General features: G+C 28.9%; 1 protein-coding gene across 1 annotated transcript in view; it reads left to right on the forward strand.

Annotated features, from left to right (window-relative positions):
* Window positions 1-1970: 1970 nt before the first annotated feature.
* Window positions 1971-12021, forward strand: part of LOC129611231 (uncharacterized) — a 64203-nt gene continuing 54152 nt past the window's right edge. The window contains exon 1 of the mRNA XM_055524254.1: window positions 1971-2009. The gene's annotated coding sequence lies outside the window, so the exon portion shown is untranslated. The remainder of the gene's footprint in view (window positions 2010-12021) is intronic.

Consider the following 12021-nt stretch of genomic DNA (forward strand, 5'->3'; position numbering starts at 1 on the left):
GTATGATATAAGTTTATATAGGAATAGGTTAAAACAGGCATTTATGACATGTATAGTAACTTCATTTCAATATGAATTTATTCTTGAAGAGCTTCATACAAAACATATTATTCATCAACACTTTGTATGTATCATGAATGTTATACATAATAGTACGATAATGCGTAAAGAGCTGCAATATTATTATTTTTGTGATGTAAAATTCAAGATCATTTCAAATTAACTACAATCACTATCGCCGCCGGGCCGATATATAAATATAAATTTTTATATTTGCAAGTCAAGAGCAACCTAATTTAATTTTAAATTTTTCTTTTTATATATTAAATCAATTGGTTATGCAGGGTGATATATACATAAAGCTCTTAACATTGTTTCAACATTTTCGAACACGTTCGAATTTAATGCGATCCGCAATAGAGGCATCTACCCTAGTGCGTTTATATTGTAAATTTTTTATTCAAATGCTTGTTAATTACAGTTGGAGGCCAATATTGTAACTATTTTTTGATAGAATATGTATGTACATTTAGTTCTTTTTTGATAAAAAAAAATATCAAATTTTACCTTCGAAAATTGTGAAATTCCATTTAAATATTTTAAATTCACTAATAGTTTGTGACCGACAACTATTTAGTAAATTATAAGAAAATGAGCTGATTTACATGAGAAATTGAGAAAATTCAAAATTAAGACTCTTAAAATTTTGTTATGCTGCACCTTTTTCTCCATAATTATATTGCAAACGAAATGTAAAATAAAAGCATTTTTTAAAAGTGAGTTTCGAGAGTAAATTTTTTTTTTGAAAGATCACGAGTTGAAAAAGTTTGAAAATCACTGATTTATCAAATATCACATAAAAAAGAGAATAGATATAGTTGACCGTGTCAACTCTGTGATATCCGAAGAAAATTTGATTTTAAATGCCGGAGACAATTGGCACACAGTTTCATGCAACCTCTTGCTTTTTAAAATATGTCCAGTGCTCTTTTATACATATATCGCAGTTACTGAAAATGATGGCCACACCACCAAATTCGTTTGTTTAAAATTTCAGCTTGGTAGCTTTAATAGTTTCTAAGCTATGAACAAACAACTTATAAGGTTGTACAGCAGCTACCACAAGCAGTCAGGAAATTTCAATGACTTTTATCAAAAGTAACAGCCCTAACAATATAATTACTTGTACGTTTTTAAAACTACGTGCTGAATAATTTCTGAGTTATGGCCAAATAACTTTTGGAGCAGCTATCACAAGCGCTCATGAGATCTGAACAACTTTTAATGGATATACCTGTCATTTTACCACATTTGTTTTGCAAAATTTCGGTACTGCAGATTAAACAGTTTTTAAGATATAGCCAAATAACTTTTGAACTTGTACGGTAGCTATCAGAAGGAGTCAAGCAATTTTAACGGCTTTCATGAAACACATTGGCCCGACTAATGCATTCGCTTGTACGAAATTTCAATACCATACTTTTATCGTTTCTGAGATATATTTAAATACATTTTGTGGGCAGCTGTATGGCAGCTACCCGAACCAGTACCACGATCATATTCAATTTAAATAGAGTTTTGGCGTTTACAATAATAAATCATTTATGCAAAATTTGTGGACTTATTGAATCCGTCTTTGAGTTATCTTTAGGACGGACGGACAGACGAACAAACATTGTTAAATCAACTCAGAATTCGACGCTGATCGAAAACATATACTTGTCTACACCTCGAAATATTATTTCTTAGGGTTGCAAACGGCAAGGCAAATATGATACACCCTTCGAACATTCGTTCGTACGGGTATAAAAATTGAAATTTCACTAGTGTTAATACAGTTTTGTAATATACATTGATGTAAGTATTTTATGTATATTTCATATTATAATCCTTAATATATCATACACACTAGTATACAAATTTCAAAAAATTAATTTTTTAATACTATTGTCTTCTTCTATTTTCAGAAAGTTTAGCTGTCAGGAAATCAAAATCAAAACCAGCTAAAGGTGAGTTTATTATATTTTAAAGTAATATGAGTGAGTCTACATCCTGAATGTATTTGGATTCATAAACTAAAAAAATTAAATGTATGGAAATAAAAGAATTGTACATATACATATGTACTTATTATATGCAAATGAATACATATATGCAAAATATTCCCGATTAGTGCTCTAATTTTTGGCATACTTTTGAATAATTCCACTATATTAGGGGGAGGTGATGAAGCTGGAAGGGTACAAATTAATGCTTTTTCTGGGACCCTAGAGGCCTATAAACCCTATCTAATGCCTTTTGTTCCATGTCTCTAACGCTTCTAGAAGCACCCGTACTTTTTGACACTTGAAAAGCAGCTATATATATGTATATATAAAGAAAGTAATTTTAATAATCAATATATATTGATTGTTTTTAAATCAGTATTTTAACGATTTCAGCTTAACGAAAATGTGCTACATTACAAACCAATAATTTTCTCTGCAATAAATAGATGAAAAATGGCATTTTTAGGACTTTGAGAGATCGTAAGAATTTTCTCCTACGGAACTAAGTTTCCAATAAAGATTTAAATATGTACATACGAAAAATTAATAAGCATTTTTTTTCAATTTTGGAAAAAGCTTTAGCACTTCAAGTTTAAGTAAGAAAAGTTTGAATAAAAAAAGCCATTGTTGATTAGTTAGAGATTTCATAAGTCATAAAAATATACTTGAAGATTAAAAATTTCTGTAACTGTCTGGGAAAATGGCATTGGGACTGTATTGATACGCAATTCAGCAATTATTACTTATAAGCTGAATTGTTTATTATAATACTGCAATATTATAATTTTGAAGATTTTGCCACAAATAGAAAAAACTTAATGTGCAAAAATGCTTGAATTCATAGTTTACTTTAAAAGCAGAATAAGTAGAGTTGACGGTGTTGTTTGTTAATTGCCACACTGTTTGCCATGTACTACTGTGTTTTTATATGTATAGCATCTTATATAAACACATATTGCAGTTACCAAAGATTTTATCGAAAATAATAGTCATGTTACTATATTCGTTAATCCGAAATTTCTAATTTCAATAATTATCATATTATACGATCAAGTGATTTTCGAAGTTATATGGTAACTACCACCAAGGAATAGTTTTATCAAATATTCAAATGTAAGAGCCCTAATAAAATATTTGCTTGTGCAATACTGTTCTATTAGTTTTTGAGTTATCGTTGGGACGGACGGGCGGACAGACGGATAGACATGATTAAATCGGCTCAAAATTCGAAGTTCATCAAAAACATAACCCTTACATCTAAATCTCAGGTCATTAATTCTTAGCGTTGCAAATGGTAATGCATTTTTCTAATGCTCTTCGAACATATCTCGTTCATACAAGTAAGGAAAATAAACTCATAAGGTATTCTCTTATATGTTCCGTTACTACATATACGCAAATATGTATATGTAGCAACAGAATTGACAGACAACAAATTATTAAGTCTGAACATTAATATTTACAATGAATTTTACTATACTGTCTCTGTATTCCATAACATTCAAAATAAATGATATTTTGAAATAAAATTCGAAATTGTTGACGACATTTTTTAAAGATTTGATTTCAGTATGCAAGCTATATTCAATATATGTTCACATTTAAAACTTGCACATTAATAAATATATAATACTTAAATAAAACTCGGATATATGTATGAATGTGCAACAAATTGCAATGATGTTAAATACTATTTATTTACAAAAATAAGTATACAATCAAATCAAAAATAAAATACGACATATGTATGCAATTATTCACATGAATGTCCAATGCATACATATATTTTAGAACAAAAATAACTATAGGTATTATATGATAAATGTTGTTGTTTGCATGACATAATTTTAATGGTCTATGGTTATGTGCATATATGCATAATATATCTATATTTTATATATATGTATATGCATACCTCTGAATTTTCAATATCAATATCCTGTATATTTTCAGACAACAAGTCGCTTTCAATTGAATATTATTGTTTCTGTGAATTAATTGTTTCATTTAATTGTGCAAGACTAAATATTAGAATTGTTGTATTACTCGTATGTACACGTTGTATCATTTAAGGTAATTAAGAAAAGTTAAAGTAACATAATAAAAGGGAGAATTTATTCCAGCTCATATACATGTGTTTTTAAGCATGTGTATGTGATCTCCTAAATTTTTGTTCTAATGTTAATTTAAAATTTAATGCAATTATACAATAACCATTTTTTATATATACATACATACATACGTGTGTATCGAAATACATGGTAGTTTAAAATTATAGTGAAAATTAACTCTATAATCACATATGAAGATGTATATAAATTATTAGACTAACTTTAAAGTAAATTTATTTCTAAAAGTGTCAAAGTTTTACACAACCCTTATAGTTATAATATTCTTAACGTTGAACATTCGATAATTTTTTCTACTATATTCCATCTTGTACTTATATTACAGAAACATTTTAACGTTAAGTATAGTAACTTCAATTTACCAAAAACTCTAATTTAACAGCAAAATTTCATATACACGTAAGTATTTTTATACCCGTACGAACATATGTTCGAAGGGTGTACTAAATTTGCCTTACCGTTTGTAACGCTAAGAAATAATGGTCTGAGATATATACTCAAGTGTATGTTTTTGATCAGCGTGAAATTCTGAGTCGATTAAGCTTTGCCTGTCCGTCCGTCTCAGCGACAACTCAAAAACTTATTGAGCTAAGTTCACCAAATTTTCACAAATGATTTATTGTAGTAAGTGCCAGAAGCCTATTTAAATTGGACATGATCTGGGTACTAATTCAGATAGCTGCCATACAACTTCAAAATTTATTTGGCTATATGTCAGAAGCTATAAAGCTGTGGTATTAAAATTTCACACAAACGAATATATTAGTAGGACCAATGTGTTTGAGAAAAGTCGTTGAAATTGCTTGGCTCTTTCTGGTAGCTGTAATACAACTTCCAAAGTTATTTGGCTATATCTCAGAAACTATAAATACTGTGATATTGAAATTTTACACAAGCATATTTACATATATCAGTAGGGCCAATGTGTCTAATAAAAATCAGTTCATTCTGGTAGCTGTCATGCAACTTTAACAGTAGTTTGGTCATATCTGAGAAAATATTGAAAACACAGTACTGAAATTTTGCATAAATTAATATGGTAATATGGCAGCTTAAAGTAATAATCTGTTCGATAGTTAGCTATGACATATACATATATTCGTACTTAGGATAACAAATTCGGACGGGTATTACAGAGTTGATACGGTCAGCTCTATTTTTTCTCGTTAAAAATAAGTTTAACTTGGACACCCAAAAGAACTTCTTTTTTTATTGGTTTTCAAACTTTATTCAAGATTAATAAATTAGATTGTGCAACATCTTGTACTCTTTATATACATTAACATACATAAGCACATATATCATAAAAAATAAATATTATAGTAATATGTACATATATTCAAATGTGAGTTCTATATATAAAATTTCTTTAGTTTTAAAAAACACCTGTGCTGTTCTATTTTTTACTACATTTTTAAGTTATTGTCTTATTCTAATTTTAAAAAACAAAAAAGTCTTTCCAAAAAAAAGTACAAAAGCTAGCAAGTGTATATGCAGATATTAAAAGTCTTTTTCTCTTCTACAAGAAAAATGCAGAGAAAACTAAACTTCGCTTCTTAACACTTCATTCCCTTTTCATATATTGTTGAAAGCATATTGCTTCCTAGTAAAAAAATATTAATAAAAATATCTACATATGTTTCTGGTTTTTTTTTCTTTGTGAAAGCTTTATTTTTGATTTCGTTAACTAAAATAAAGAAAAATAGGAAATTCAAGTTCACAAATGACGCCACGTGCGAAATATTTTCGAAATGCATTTTATAAAATGACAGTCTGGCGTTATTTTTTTTTAATGAAATAATGTTGATAATTACTGTGTAAAATAGGTAATTAAGGTAATAAAAACAGATAAAAGATTGCTTATATTTAGATTTGCATGAGGCAGAAAGGGATGAAAAAACGAATTAAATTTTGAGTTCAGAGGCTTCAGAAGTGGTGTGCACGTGAATTGAAAAACAGATTTTAAATACTTTGTTTAACATACTAAAATTAGATTGCGCAACAAACAATTATGGTATACTTTTAGGGCAAGAATTAAAATAAAATAAAGTTGGGTCAAACCAATGGTTTGTATTGTAGCACTTTTCCCAGCAACTAGTGAAAATTCTGCTTTTAAATACAGTCTACGTATACCTATCACAATATTAAAATTATTTTCATTCATATACAAAACTATTTCTAGGATTGCATATATTTCGGATGAACGATTTAAATAAAGATTAAAATTAATATAAAGAGGGGTTAACATAATCCTCGATTTTAAGAGTTAATTGCGTGGGTTAAGAAAAATAATTATATTTTTTAATGTCATGGAATTTACCGTTAACTTTTTACGTTTATACAAACTTGAAAAGGCTTGGGGTTTCGGAAATATAAGGTGGCAAAAATTCAAATTTTGCAAATTTCAAAAGAAATTTTCAAAATTTAGAAAAAAAGGACTTTAGATAACGGTAAATTTGAATGGCCATTTTTTTTTTTTTGTTTAAAGTTTAACTATAGTATACCGCGCGAGGGGAAGCAAGCCACGCCTTTCTGCGTTTGCAAAATTTCAAAAATGCTTATGGTTTTATTGCAACAAATAGTTAAAAAAGGCCATTTTTAGGGTTTTAGGGGGGTATAACTTCTAGAGGGGGGGAGATAGGTAAAAATTTGTTCTACGGAAATAAGTTTCTAGTAAAGATCTATATACGTACAAAATTTCAGCTTTCTATCTTCAAGGGTGTAAAAGTTTTGTAAACAGACACACGGACAGACGGACGGTCGGACATACGGACGGACAGAGTGAAACTAATAAGCACTTTTTTTCCAAAATTTTTTGGAAAAGTGCTAAAAAGAGGCGGTATGGTCAAATTCGACGTCTAAGATAAATTAAAAGTAATTGTTGAAGACATTCAACGGGAGCTTCTAGATTTCGGAGAAGAAGAAAGTTCCTAATTTAAAAAAAAATTTATTCAATTTTCAGAAGAAGAGAAGAGAGATGAAGAAATCAATATTTTTTATTTTTTCATAACCAATGCTGTTTCTTATTTTCAATATTTACTGATCCGACGAAGTAAATAACTTGTTAATTCCTTCAACTTATTACAATTTATACAACTTAAGGGAAATATGGTGCAAAAAATTAAAAAATAGGGTATAAGATAACAATTAAATTTGTCGTTTGCAATGTTTGCCTGTGTCGTCTTGCAGTTGAAGAAAGGTTTGTAAGAGTTAAAAAATGTTGTGGTATAACGAATTGTCAAAAAATCTTTGAAACTTAGTAAGTATACTTTTGGAATATTAAATTGATTTAGTGATTGACTTGTTTAATACGCAATACTAAGTATTCAAATACAAAAAGTAATACAAAAAGTGTTACCATTTAATTTTTTTTTAATACTAAGTTTTTCTAATAAGGTAAGTTTTAAAAGAAAATGGAACAGTTATTCCAAGTTTTTTTTACGGATGCTGACAAAATCTTATTCATAAAACTTACATATATAAAGTGTTCGTGAAATTTACATATATTAACTTTATGAACAGGTTTATTAAATTTTCCAAATTAGAAATCCTTTTAGTTATTTTTGGTTTTTCCACCAAACTAGGATTAATTTTCATTTGGGTTTTATTTCTTATTACTTTGTTATTTTGTTTTATCAAACACTTAGTTTTTTTTCAACTCAAAAACGCAAGTTTTAAAATAAAGTACTCTAAAAGAAACTACATTATGTCAATAAAACTGGCTTAATTCTAAACGGAGCTGAAATTGATCAAATTGCAGAGAATTGCGTGCTTGGGTATCACTGGTGCTTGATATTCGGTCTTGATTAAATGGGGTATTGAATGGACCAACCATGAGGGAGGCTTTGGTACTTTCCAATTACTCCGGTTTGCCCTTGGACGAGTGAGAACTAAAATCAAATTTCGACAGACCCTTCAAGGTCGTGTTGCCTAGTAGGGAAAGCTGGGAGAGAGCCGACCGAGATGGGTGGAGATCGAATGGTACACGGGCGGATCTAAAACTGGAGATAGGGTTAGATCAGGTGTCTTTGGGTTGAGACCGGCTGTCCAGAAGTTTGGGGGCGTCTCCAACTTATTATCTTTATTCTCGGATAGTCAGGCAGCGATCCGGGCGCTTGACTCTTACTAAATCGAGTCGAGTTTGGTGTGGGAGTGTCACTGTGGGAGTGTAGACGCTAGTGGAACTTGGTAGAAGGAACAAGGTTACTTTATCGTGGGCTCTAGCACATGTATGTATTTATGGCAACGAAGAGGCGAACACTCTTGCAAGGAGGGGGCGATGATGGACTTTGTCGGACCCGAGCCTTTTTTTGGACTGTCCAATTATCATATGAAGGCGTATGCAATCTAATCAAATCTAAACTAATACGACACGTTAGAAACAAAAACAACTTCAAATTTTGGCAACTTTTGCATTGCACTTTTAGGAATTTTTGTATTGCGCAAATGTCAAATACTTATAATTCTCTTTGAACTAGTTTTGAAAATGATTTGTAGGGGTCGCGAGTTGGGAAATATTCATAACTACTACACTAAATAGAAAAAAAATATGTAAACAAATAAATTTGAGAAAACGGGGCGACCTAAAAGTAACGCATCCACATTTTCATTTAAAGGAAAAAGAAATTTAAGTTTTATTTGAAGAACATCAAATTTGATCAATGAACGGATAAAATAAATATACATACTTAGATAAAACGAGAAACAAGTTCTACACATATTTATGCTATAGTAATAAGCTATAATTATAGTTGTATATGATATATGCCCATACACATGTATGTAAGAATAAATAATTTTTCAACTTGTATAAATGCAAAAACATGATAAATAGGGAAAAAATTAAATTTAAATCGAATATTATATTTAAAACGAATATTAAATTTTGAAACTGGATTGCAAGATTATTACTTTGTTGAATCGATGAAGCTAAGGTTCAGCTAATCTAGTTTTATTTTTATTCGTACATATGCATTCAATACACATACATATTTTATTTATCATAGTATGTACATACATATAAATACAAGTGGAATGGAGAATAATGCATGAATGGTGTGTAACCCATTCACCGTTGCAAACCATAAAACGGAGAAACTTTTCAGTTTCTCTCACGTTAAAATTGGTTGGAGTATATGCTTTTACGAGTATTAAATTATTTTATTCAATTTGTTTCTTTTAATTAATTTGTTTTTTTTTAGTCCGAAAAATCACATTATTCAGTCCAAAATCAATATATTTATAAACATGTATTTACATATATATGTATATATATATGTATTTATGGGTAAATATTTTATAATTTATTGGAAATTGAAATTGATTTCGTACAACTTACAGAATTTCTTACTTAGGACTACAATTTTCAAATGATTTAACTATGTATTTATGCATTTTAGGAAAAAAACTTAATAACTAGCACTTTATTGCTGAAAATAAATGCTAATTTATTTCATTGGTTATTTATGGCAACATTTATATGACAAGGTATAAGAAAAGCGTGCCCGATTTTTTCGATATCCGATTTACTTTTATTTTACGTCTCCGCTACGTATAAAACGCATTTAGGAAAAGTGTACCACGTGAAGAGCTTTTATTAAACTTTTTCGAATTTCATACTTTCTAAAATTTACGTCGTAAGCGCATTATTGAAGTCACGGTTTATCTAAAAATATGCATATATGTATGAATGTACATAATACTTACATGAAGCTGGCAAAATGAACCATATTGTCAATATTCGATATCCTAATTTGTATGTACAAATTTGTTCTTACCATATGCATGTATGTACTTAATAAACTTTTTGAGGAAAGTCACCCTTGTGAAAAAATTTTCGGTTTTGGACCAAAAATTTCATGTTATTAAATTAAGAAAGCAACAAAAAATCGAATATTGTGCAACATGCCACAACATGTCTATTATAATTTTGTCACTTTTGTAACTGAAGTTTTAAAATTCTCTCTACGTATCAAATTCGACAAAGTCTCATTATATTGAAATCACTGCACTTACCAGTCGCAACTCGTAAGCAGAACCGCCTCTCATCGAAAAATTAATCGACCAAATTTTTCAAAAAGGGCCAAAATTTATAATATGCTTAAATCTAAAAGTAAAACACTTACATATTTCTTTTGCTTCTAAAACACTTGTTTCACATATTTGTTTGAGATTTAATTCAAATCGCTACTTATTTATTTCAAACCTAAGTATGTTATGTTGTTAGTTTGTTATCTGAAAAATTTTTAGGAAAAATCTATCAGTCTGAAAAATTCTCAGGATATGTATTAAATTTGGAGTGACACCTTTAGAAAAATGTACGCACATGCACATATATACAAAAATAATAACATAATGTTTATGATGATTTCAATGTTTGCAACTAAAACACAATTAACTAAGGAAATGTAATATGAAATCTCCATTACTAAAAGCACTATACACAATCTATTACCTAATTTAAGTTCTTGTTATATTTTTATAATTAAATTTTATACAAAAAGAGAAAAATAAAGTTTTCTTTAAAATCAAGAAAATGGGCCAAATTGCGAAAAAATTGGCCGTGGGGCCAAAATGATTTTAAGTAAGAAAAATGGGTCAAGATGGCAACACTGCTCGTAAGACGTACTGTATATTTGTTTCGTTGTTTGTACGTGCATTGATATATCAATACGTGTAATTTAAACCGTGTTGCCGTCACATATCTAAAAATTCTCTATATTCATATAAATTTTGAAGCAGAAAATCCACTAGAATCTATTATATTGTTTCTTTTTTTTATCACTGAATTTTTAAATACATACATATGTACATACATACGTATAGCTTTAAATATACTGACCTGAGTAATAAAGAATACCTAATAAAAGTAGCTAACAACAAGATGACCAAGCGTATTTTTTTTGGAGGAACTACATTTCCTTCCAAAAATTTTTTGAAAAAAGAAAACAAAACAAATTGGTCGTTCAAAATTTACCGTTATCTTAAATCCGTTTTTTTTTCTCCAAATTTTTGATATGGTTTTTCTTCTAAACCCCAGGTTGTAAAAGTGGGGAATTTTTTGGACACTAATAAGTAGTTTATTTCGTTAGAAGAAAATTTTTTTTACTTCCACCCACTCTCAAAGTTATCGCTTTCCGAAATTTGTAAAATTTGAATTTTTGGCGCCTTATATTTCTGGAACCCTACCTTATGTTCTGTCAGCTCACAACAAAATTATTAAAACATTTTCTTGTTAATGGTTATAAAAATCAACCAAACAATAAGAGGAACTATAAAAAAAAAACTAGAAAAACATTCCACTAGAAAAACAATAGTACGTATGGATGTATATACAAATATACATGATTCAATAAGTCTATACTTTAAAATAATAAAAGGAAAATCCATACGTCCCGTTTTCTTTAAGAAGTTGGTTACTTTATGAAAAATATTCAACACAAACATAACTATTTCTCTTTATTTTCTCTATTTACAAGCACCTACACAAACCTCATAGAGATCGAGCCGAGCTGTAGTCGTTAGTCAACCTGATCGGAACAAAATCTAAACATTAACACACAAATTGCAATCTCATAAATGTAAATTCCTATACTAATTATTAAATATGTATAAAAATTATTAAAACACAACCACATTTTATTTCAAAACTTTTTTATATTTAACTCAACGTTATTTTTACAAATTAATATAAAAAAAAATTTTGAATAATATACGCACACATATAAATGCGCTATGCAACCATATATAAAATTCAATTTCATATACATATAATAACGTTTATGTGTATATGAAACTAAACTTTACATACATGTTGCATATGTATAATTTGATTGAATGTGTGC

This window comes from Condylostylus longicornis, unplaced genomic scaffold (genome assembly GCF_029603195.1).
Source record: "Condylostylus longicornis isolate FDR11 unplaced genomic scaffold, ASM2960319v2 ptg000048l, whole genome shotgun sequence".
Lineage (NCBI taxonomy): Eukaryota > Metazoa > Arthropoda > Insecta > Diptera > Dolichopodidae > Condylostylus > Condylostylus longicornis.